A 10142-nucleotide genomic window follows, 5' to 3' on the forward strand; every position below is an offset into this window, starting at 1 on the left:
TGCTCTGTAGTAAAGCTTGAGGTCAGGGATGGTGATTTTCCAAGCCATTCTTTTATTGTTAAGAATTGGCTTTGCTCAAATGGATGGACCTGGAGGGCATCATCCTGAGTGAGGTAACCCAATCACAAAAGAGCTCACACAATATGTACTCACTGATAAGTGGATATTAGCCCAGAAACTTAGAATACCCAAGATATAAGATACAATTTGCTAAACGCATGAAACTCAAGAAGAACGAAGACCAAAGTGTGGACACTTTGCCCCTTCTTAGAATTGGAAACAAAACACCCATGGAAGGAGTTACAGAGACAAAGTTTAGAGCTGAGACAAAAGGATGGACCATCTAGAGACTGCCATATCCAGGGATCCATCCCATAATCAGCTTCCAAACGCTGACACCATTGCATACACTAGCAAGATTTTGCTGAAAGGACCCAGATATGGCTGTCTCTTGTGAGACTATGCTGGGGCCTGGCAAACACAGAAGTGGATACTCACAGTCAGCAATTGGGTGGATTACAGGGCCCCCAATGGAGAAGCTAGAGAAAGTACCCAAGGAGCTGAAGGGATCTGTGATCCTATAGGTGGAACAACAATATGAACTAACCAATACCTTCCCCCTTACCCCTCCCCCAGCTCGTGTCTCTAGCTGCATATGAATCAGAAGATGGCCTAGTTGGCCACCAGTGGAAAGAGAGGCCCATTGGTCGTGCAAACTTTATATGCCCCAGTACAGGGGAATGCCAGGGCCAAGAGGTGGGAGTGGGTGGTTGGGGGAGTGGGTGGTTGGGGGAGTGGGTGGGGAGCGTGTGGGGGACTTTTGCAATAGCATTGGAAATGTAAATGAAATAAATACCCAATTAAAAAAAAAGAATTGATTTTGCTATTCTGGGGTTTTTTGCCTTTCCAGATGAACTTGAGAATTGTGTTTTCCGTGTCTTTGAAGAATTGTTTTGGGATTTTGATGGGGATTGTATTGAATCTATAGATTGCCTTTTGTAAGATGGCCATTTTTACTATGCTTCTACCAATCCATGAGCATAGGAGATCACTCCATTTTCAGAGATCTCCTTCTTGAGGGACCTGAAGTTATTTCATACAGGTATTTAACTTGTTTCATTAGAGTTATCCCAAGATATTTTATAGTATTTATGGCTATCATACAGGGAGTTGTTTTCCTAATTTCTGTCTCAGCCTGCTTATCATTTATATAAAGGAAGGCAACTGATTTATTTGAGTTAATTTTATATCTGGCCACTTTGCTCAAGTTGTTTATCAGTTGGAGAAGTTCTCTGGTAGAATTCTTGGGGTCACTTATGTATACTATAATATCATCTGCAAATAGTGATACCTTTATTTCTTCTTTGCCAAATTGTATCACCTTGATCACTTTTTGTTGTCTTATTGTTCTAGCTAAAACTTCAAGTACTATATTGAATAGATAGGGGAAGAGTGGGCATCCTTGTCCCGATTTCAGTGGGATTGCTTCTAGTTTGTCTCCATTTAATTTGTTATTGGCTGTTGGTTTTCAGTAACTTGCTTTTATTATGTTTAAATATGGGCCTTGAATTCCTGATCTCTCCAAAACTTTTAACATGAAGAGGTGTTGTATTTTGTCAAAAAAAATTTTTTTTCATCAAAGGAGATAATCCTGTGATTTTTTTTCATTGAGTTTGTTTATATAGTGGATTATATTGATGGATTTTCATATATTGAACCAACCTTGCATCCCTGAGATGAAGCCTACTTGATAGTAGTGAAGGATGATTTTGATGTATTCTTGGATTTGGTTTGCAAGAATTTTATTGAGTATTTTTGCATTGATAGTTACAAGTCAGATTGGTCTGAAGTTCTCTTTTTTGGTTGGATACTTGTGTGGTTTAGGTATCAGAGTAATTATGGATTCATAAAAGGAATTAGGTGGTGTTCTTTCTGTTTATATTTTATGGAATAGTTTGAAAACTATTGGTATTACGTCTTCTTTGAAGGTCTAGTCGAATTCTGCACTAAATCCATTTAACCCTGGGCTTTTTTTGGTTGGGAGGTTTTTAATGACTTCTATTTCCCTGTGGGATATGGTCCTGTTTAGATAAGTTTACCTGCTCTTGATTTAACTTTGGTATGTGGTATCTGTCTACAAAACCATCCATTTCATCTAGATTTTCCAGTTTTGTTGAGTATAGGCTTTTGAAGAAGGATCTGATGATTTTTTGAATTTCCTCCATTTCTGTTATGTCTCCCTTTTCATTTCTGATTTTGTTAATTTGGATACCACTTCCGGGCCCTTTAGTTAGCTTGACTAGGGGTTTATGTATCTTGTTGACTCTCTCAAAGAACCATCTTTTGATTGTGTTGATTCTTTGTATTGTTCTTTGTTTCTATTTGGTTGATTTTGGTCCTGAGTTTGACTATTTTCTGCCTTCTACTCCTCTTGGGTGTGTTTGCTTTTTTTGGTCTAGAGCTCTCAGATGTGCTGTTAAGTTGCTAGTGTAAGATCTCTCCAGTTTCCTTATGAAGGCACTACGTGCTATGAATTTTCCTCTTAGCACTGCTTTCATTGTGTCCCATAATTTTGGGTATGATGTGTCAACATTTTCACTAAATTTCAGGAAGTCTTTAATTTCTTTCTTATTTCTTCCCTGACCAAGTTATCATTGAATAGTGAGTTGTTCAGTTTCCACATGTGTGTGAGCTTTCTGTTGATTTTGCTGTTACTGAAGACCAGCCTTATGCCATGGTGATCTGATAGGATGCGTGGAATTATTTCAGTCTTCTTGTATCAGTTGAGTATTGTTTTGTGACCAATTATATGGTCAATTTTGGAGAAGGTACCATGAGGTGCTGAGAAGAAAGTGTATTCTTTTGTTTTAGGGAGAAATGTTCTGCAGATATCTGTTAAATCCATTTGGTTCATAACCTCTATTAGCTTCACTGTGTTGCTGTTTAGTTTCTGTTTCAATGACCTGTCCATTGGTGAGAGGTGGGTGTTGAAGTCTCACACTACTATTATGTGGGGTTCAATGTGCATTTTGAGCTTTAGTAAAGTTGGGTTTTTTTAATGTGGGTGCCCTTGCATTTGGGGCATAGATGCTCAGAATTGAGACTTTCTCTGGTGGATTTTCTCTTTGATGAATATGAAGTGTCCTTCCTCATCACACTTGATAACTTGTGGTTGAAAGTCTATTTTATTGCATATTAGGATGGCAACTCCAGCTTATTTCTTGGAACCATTTCCTTGGAAGATCTTTTTCCATCCTTTTACTCTGAGATAGTGTCTGTCTTTGTTATTGTGGTGGGGTTTTTTTGTATGCCACAAAATTCTGGATCTTGTTTGGGTATCCAGTCTATTGCTTATGTCTTTTTATAGGTGAGTTGAGTCCATTAATATGGAGAGATACTAAAGACAGATGACTGTTGGTTCCTGTTATTTTTGTTTTTGTAGGTGACTTTATGTGGTTGTGGATCTCTCCTTTTCGCTTTGTTGAAAGATGCTTAATATCTTGTCCTTTCTTTGGTGTAAGTGCCTTCCTTGTGTTGGAGTTTTCCTTCTAGGATCCTCTGTAGGGCTGGATTGGTGGATAGATATTGTTTGAATTTGGTTTTGTCCTGGAATATTTTGGTTTCCCCATCTTTGTTGATTGAGAATTTTGTGGGGTATAGTAGCCTGGGCTGGCATTTGTGTTCTCTTACAATCTGCATGACCTCTGACCAGGCTCTTCTGGCTTTTAGTGTCTCTGTTGAGAAGTCTGCCCTCTACTCCTCTTGGGTGTGTTTGCTTTTGGTTGTCTATAGGTTTCTTGTACCTTTATGGCCATGTCGTTCTTTAGGTTGGGGAAGTTTTCTTCTATGATTTTGTTGAAGACATTTTCAGGTCCTTTGAGCTGGGAATCTTTGTTCTCCTCTATGCCAATTTTCATTATGTCCTGAATTCCCTGAATATTTTGGGTTAGGAGATTTTTATATTTTGAATTTTTGTTGACAGTTGTTTCCATCTCTTATACAATATCTTCTACACCTGAAATTCTTTCTTCTAACTCTTGTATTGTGTTGGTGATACTTACATCTGTAATTCATGAACTCTTTCCTAGGTTTTCCATTTCCAGGTTTGCCTCCACTTCTGTTTTGTTTATCATTTCTACTTCCACTTTTAGGTCTTGGAGTGCTTTATTCAATTCCTTCATCTGTTTGGTTGTGTTTTCTTGTATTTCTTTAAGGGATTTATTTGTTTCCTCTCTAAGGTCTTCTACCTGTTTAACTGTATTTTCCTGTATTTCTTTCAGTGAGTTATTTATATACATCTTAAAGGACTCTATTATCTTCATGAAATAGGATTTTAGGTCAGCTTCCTGATTTTCACATATGTTTGTGTATTCAGGGCTTGCTCTGGTGAAAGAGCTGGGTACCGATAATACCCATGTATATTGGCTTCTGATGCTTATGGTTTTGTGCTTGCCTCTCACAATCTGGTTATCCCTGGTGTTTGGTGGTCTGGGTGCTTCTGTCTGGAGTCTGCCTTTTTTGTCCTTGGGTTGCTTCAGGTTTCCTGGTAGGCCTGCAGCCCTGGCTGTAGCAGACCATCTGTAGGACCTTCCAACTGGGCGCTCTTCAGAGGAGCAGAGAAGCTGCTGATCTGTTGCCATGGCTGCAGTAGATCTTCTGGGAGGCCTTAAGATGGTTGGGTCTTCAGAGAATCAAGCTGTTGTCCAGTGTGAAGCTGTTCCCCAGAGGCCCTCTGGACAGTGATTTCTGTTTCCCTATGTACAGTAGAACTCCAGGGAGGCTTTCATTCTGTTGGCTTAGTTGCCCTGCATGCCACAGATCCCCCGGGAGGTCTTCAGACTGTGATGTCTGTTGTCCCTGTGTACAAAGGAACTCCTGAGATGCCTTTCAGCTGTGGTGTCTTCAAGGGAGCACACAAGCTGGTGATCAGTTGCTCAGTTTCCCTTTGTGCAGTGGATCTTCTGGGATGTCTTCAGGCTGTGGTATCAGTTGCTCTGTGTGTAGCGGATCTCCAGGGATGCCAGTAGTCCCTGAGTGCAGTGGATGTCCTGGGATGTCTCATGCTGCTCTCTCCAATGCCCTGAGTGCAGCAAATCTCCTGGGATGGCTCAGGATATGGTATCTTCAGGGGAGCAGTCTGTCTCAGAAGAAAGGACAACACAGAGGGGAGTGATATTCAGAGAGCAGGTGTTTGGGGGGATGATGAGTCCCAAGTCCACTGGGATCCCAGCAGCAGCCATGGGACTTTGGGAGGGTTCTTACCAATTGCTCTGAGTACAGCGGATCTTCTGGGATGGCTCAGAATATGGTGTCTTCAGAGGAGCTGACTAGCTAGCTGTATCATTTTATATTTTTCAAAAGCTTTTTCTGAATTTATTGAGTTGATCATGTGGCTTTTGTCTTTAAGTCCATTTATGTGGTTTACTAGACTTATTAAGTTGTATGTGTTGAGGCATCCATGCTTTTAAGGGAGAAAGACAGAATGATCATGGGTACACCTTTCTTTTCTTTTTTATGTATGCCTGTGTTCTGTTTGAAATATTTTATTTATTTATTTAGTCCATTCTCCTAAGGGATATCAGCTTGTAGTTTTCTTTTTTTGTTGGGTCTTACTTAGTTTTGGTATTAAAGTTACACTGGCTTTGCAGAAGTAGTTTGAGAGTCTTCCTTATGTTTCTTTGTGTTTAAAAAAAAAAGTGTGTGAAACCAGTAGCCAACATCAAAGTAAACAGTGAGAAGCTTGAAGCAATCCCACTAAAATCAGGAACTAGACAAGGCTGCCCACTTTCTCCCTACCTATTCAACATAGAACTTGAAGTCCTAGCCAGAGCAATTCGACAACAAAAGGACATCAAGGGGATACAAATTGGAAAAGATGAAGTGAAAATATCACTTTTTGCAGATGATATGATAGTATATATGAGTGACCCTAAAAATTCCACCAGAGAATGCCTAAACCTGATAAACAGCTTCGGTGAAGTAGCTGGATATAAAATTAACTCAAGCAAGTCAATGGCCTTTCTCTACACAAAGAATAAACAGGCTGAAAAAGAAATTAGGGAAACAGCACCATTCTCAATAGTCACAAATAATATAAAATATCTTGGCTTGACTCTAACTAAGGAAGTGAAAGATCTGTATGATAAGAACTTCAAGTCTCTGAAGAAAGAAATTAAGGAAGATCTCAGAATATGGAAAGATCTCCCATGCTCATGGATTGGCAGGATCAACACTGTGAAAATGGCTATCTTCCAAAAGCAATCTACAGATTCAATGCAATCCCCATCAAAACTCCAACTCAATTCTTCAACGAATTAGAAAGGGAAATCTGCAAACTCATCTGGAATAACAAAAAACCTAGGATAGCAAAAACTCTTCTCAAGGATAAAGAACCTCTGGTGGAATCACCATGCCTGACATAAAGCTTTACTACAGAACAATTGTGATAAAAACTGCATGGTACTGGTATAGTGACAGACAAGTAGACCAATGGAATAGAATTGAAGACCCAGAAATGAACCCACATACCTATGGTCACTTGATCTTCGACAAGGGAGCTAAAACCATCCAGTGGAAGAAAGACAGCATTTTCAACAAATGGTGCTGGCACAACTGGTTGTTATCATGTAGAAGAATGCAAATCAATCCATTCCTATCTCCTTGTACTCAGGTCAGATCTAAGTGGATCAAGGAACTTCACATAAAACCAGAGACACTGAAACTTATAGATGAGAAAGTGGGGAAAAACCTCGAAGATATGGGCACAAAGGAAAAATTCCTGAATAGAACAGCAATGGCTTGTGCTGTAAGATCAACAGTTGACAAATGGGACCTCATGAAACTGCAAAGCTTCTACAAGGCAAAAGACACCATCAATAAGACAAAAAGGCCACCAACAGATTGGGAAAGGATCTTTACCTATCCTAAATCAGATAGGGGACTCATATCCAATATATATAAAGAACTCAAGAAGGTGGACTCCAGAAAATCAAATAACCCCATTAAAAATGGGGCTCAGAGCTAAACAAAGAATTCTCACCTGAGGAATACCGAATGGCTGAGAAGCACCTGAAAAAATGTTCAACATGCTCAATCATCAGAGAAATGCAAATCAAAACAACCCCGAGATTCCATCTCACACCAGTCAGAATGGCTAAGATCAAAAATTCAGGTGACAGCAGATGCTGGCGAGGATGTGGAGAAAGAGGAACACTCCTCCATTGTTGGTGGGATTACAAGCTTGTACAACCACTCTGGAAATCAGTCTGGCGGTTCCTCAGAAAATTGGACATAGTACTACCGGAGGATCCAGCAATACCTCTCCTGGGCATATATCCAGAAGATGTCCCAACTGGTAAGAAGGACACATGCTCCACTATGTTCATAGCAGCCTTATTTATAATAGCCAGAAGCTGGAAAGAACCCAGATGCCCCTCAACAGAGGAATGGATACAGAAAATGTGGTACATTTACACAATGGAGTACTACTCAGCTATTAAAAAGAATGAATTTATGAAATTCCTAGGGAAATGGATGGACCTGGAGGGCATCATCCTGATTGAGGTAACACAATCACAAAAGAACTCAAATGATATGTACTCACTGATAAGTGGATATTAACCCAGAAACTTAGTATACCTGAGATATAAGATACAATTTGCAAAACACATGAAACTGTAGAAGAACGAAGACCAAAGTATGGACACTTTGCCCCGTCTTAGAATTGGAAACAATCACCCATGGAAGGAGTTACAGAGACAAAGTTTAGAGCTGAGACAAAAGGATGGACCATCTAGAGACTGCCATATCCAGGGATCCATCCCATAATTAGCCTCCAAACGCTGACACCATTGCATACACTAGAAAGTGTTTACTGAAAGGACGCTGATATAGCTGTCTCTTGTGAGACTATGGTGGGGCCTAGCAAACACATAAGTGGATGCTCACAGTCAGCTATTGGATGGATCACAGGGACCCCAATGGAGGAGATAGAGAAAGTATCCAAGGAGCTAAAGAGATCTGCAACCCTGTAGGTGCAAGAACATTATGAACTAACCAGTACCCCAGAGCTCTTGACTCTAGCTGCATATGTATCAAAAGATGGCCTAGTAGGCCATCACTGGAATGAGAGGCCCATTGGACTTGCAAACTTTATATGCCCCAGTACAGGGGAACACCAGGGCCAAAAATGGGAATGGGTGGGTAGGGAAGTTGGGGGGAGGGTATGGGGGACTTTTGGGATAGCATTGGAAATGTAATTGAGGAAAACACGTAATAAAAAAATATTTTAAAAAAAAAGTGTGTGAGAAGGATGGGCTCTAGACTTTCTCTTATGTCCAGTAGACATTCTGCTGTGAATTTATTGGTCCTAGAATTTCCTTGGCTGGAAGGCTTTTATTATTATTTAAGTCTCCTCATTTGTTACTGGTCTGTTTAGATTGTTAATGTCTTTGTTTGATTTTGTGATTTGACAGAATTGGTCCATACAGGACCTTTAGATTTCCTGTTTAATAGAGTACATGTTTTTAAAATATCCTCTTACAACAGCCTAAATTGCTTTTGTGTTGCTTATAACATTTTCCTATTCATTTGCTTCTATGTTAAGTTTGGTTCTATCTATCTATCTATCTATCTATCTATCTATCTATCTATCTATCTATCTATCTTGGTTAGTTCAACCTTCCATTACATTTGTTGATTCTTTGTGTTGTTTTCTTTGTTTATGTTTTATTGATTTCTGATTTATGTTATATTGTTATTATCAACTTAGTTGTATTTGGTTTTTACCAATGTTTTGAGTTGTGTTATCATGTCATTTATTTGTGCTGTTTGCTTCTATTTTTAATGTCCACACTTAGAGCTATAAATTTTCCTCATAGGATTGTTTCAATGTCTCCCAGAGGTTTTATCTTATTATTTCATTTTCACTTAGTTACAGGAAGTTTTTATTTCTCTATTGGTTTCTTTTTGGACACTGTCATCATTCTATAATGTGTTGTTTAATCTCTAGAGTGATTGTACTTACTAGAAATTTGTTTGCTATAAATATTACATTTTATTGCAGTGTGGACAAATTGGATACAATGAGTGATTTCAAATTTTAATTTTTAGTGATTTGTTTTTCATTTTGGGATGTGGTCTAATTTAGAAAAGTGGTTTTTGCTGCAGAGTAAAATTTGTGTTCTTTGACATTTGATTAGAAAATTCTGTATGTATCTGTTAAGTACATTTGGTGAGTAATGTCGTCTATTTATTTGATGTTTCTGTTCATTTTTGTCCAGATAACCTGCCTATTGGAGAAAGTTGGGTATTAAAATCATCTATAATTAATGGATTGATGTTAATCTGTGTCTTTCAATCCCCCTGCCCAATAGAAGTATTGCAGTTGTGGCTGCTGTGTCACATGTGTGTCAGTAGGTGGCAGACAAGATGCTTTGTCTGTGCTAAGTGTTCTCACATATGGACATTTGAATGCTTAGTAGCCTAACATTCGCTGAAAAAAACGGAGCCTGAGACCATCACCATTCTGGTACCGGGGACCTGCACAGGGAGCTACCCTAAGACAACAACCACTCTGGCACAAGGTGGGCTGGGACTAGTCAGACACCTGCTAGAAGAACCCAGTCTGGTCTATGGTGCCCAAAAAAGGAGCTAGCCTGAGATGAACACCAGTCTGGCACTGCCCAGACCTGGGGGAGGAGTGGAGACCATAGTCAAGATTACCCTCCCCCCTCCCCCCCCAACACACACACCATACTGCATAATGCATAATGTTAGAGGGCTAACAGGGCATAAGACTCCTAAATCACTCCTGAAAGGACTCAGATATTCAGACCCTGGATGCCACTAAGAAGAGCAAGTAAGTGATAGAGAAAGAAACAGAAGGATGTAAACACAACTAGGAAAGGTAGAATTCAATGTTAGTTAAAAAAAAAAAAAACTGATATGAGTAGTCAGTGACGCTACCTGGGATCATGATGCGGTCTTGACCTGTACTGACACTGGAGGGTGTTGGGTAGGGGTGGTATCTGGGTCAGTTGCCCTGCAGCAGTGGTCTGTTACCACCAAAGTACAGGAGGACATCCTTGGTCTGAACTGCTACTAGGAACATATTGATGTCTGAGGACTGTGAAGAACTGGCT

The 10142-nt window shown here is 39.6% G+C and overlaps 1 non-coding gene across 1 annotated transcript; it reads left to right on the plus strand.

Annotated features, from left to right (window-relative positions):
* The first annotated feature begins 9362 nt into the window (after positions 1–9362).
* LOC115031406 (small nucleolar RNA SNORA17) lies at positions 9363–9491 on the plus strand. Its single transcript, XR_003837046.1, has one exon. It is a non-coding gene; the product is annotated as a small nucleolar RNA SNORA17 (small nucleolar RNA).
* Positions 9492–10142: the final 651 nt, after the last annotated feature.

Source organism: Mus caroli, unplaced genomic scaffold (genome assembly GCF_978045245.1).
Source record: "Mus caroli unplaced genomic scaffold, Mus_caroli_1 scaffold_7, whole genome shotgun sequence".
Lineage (NCBI taxonomy): Eukaryota > Metazoa > Chordata > Mammalia > Rodentia > Muridae > Mus > Mus caroli.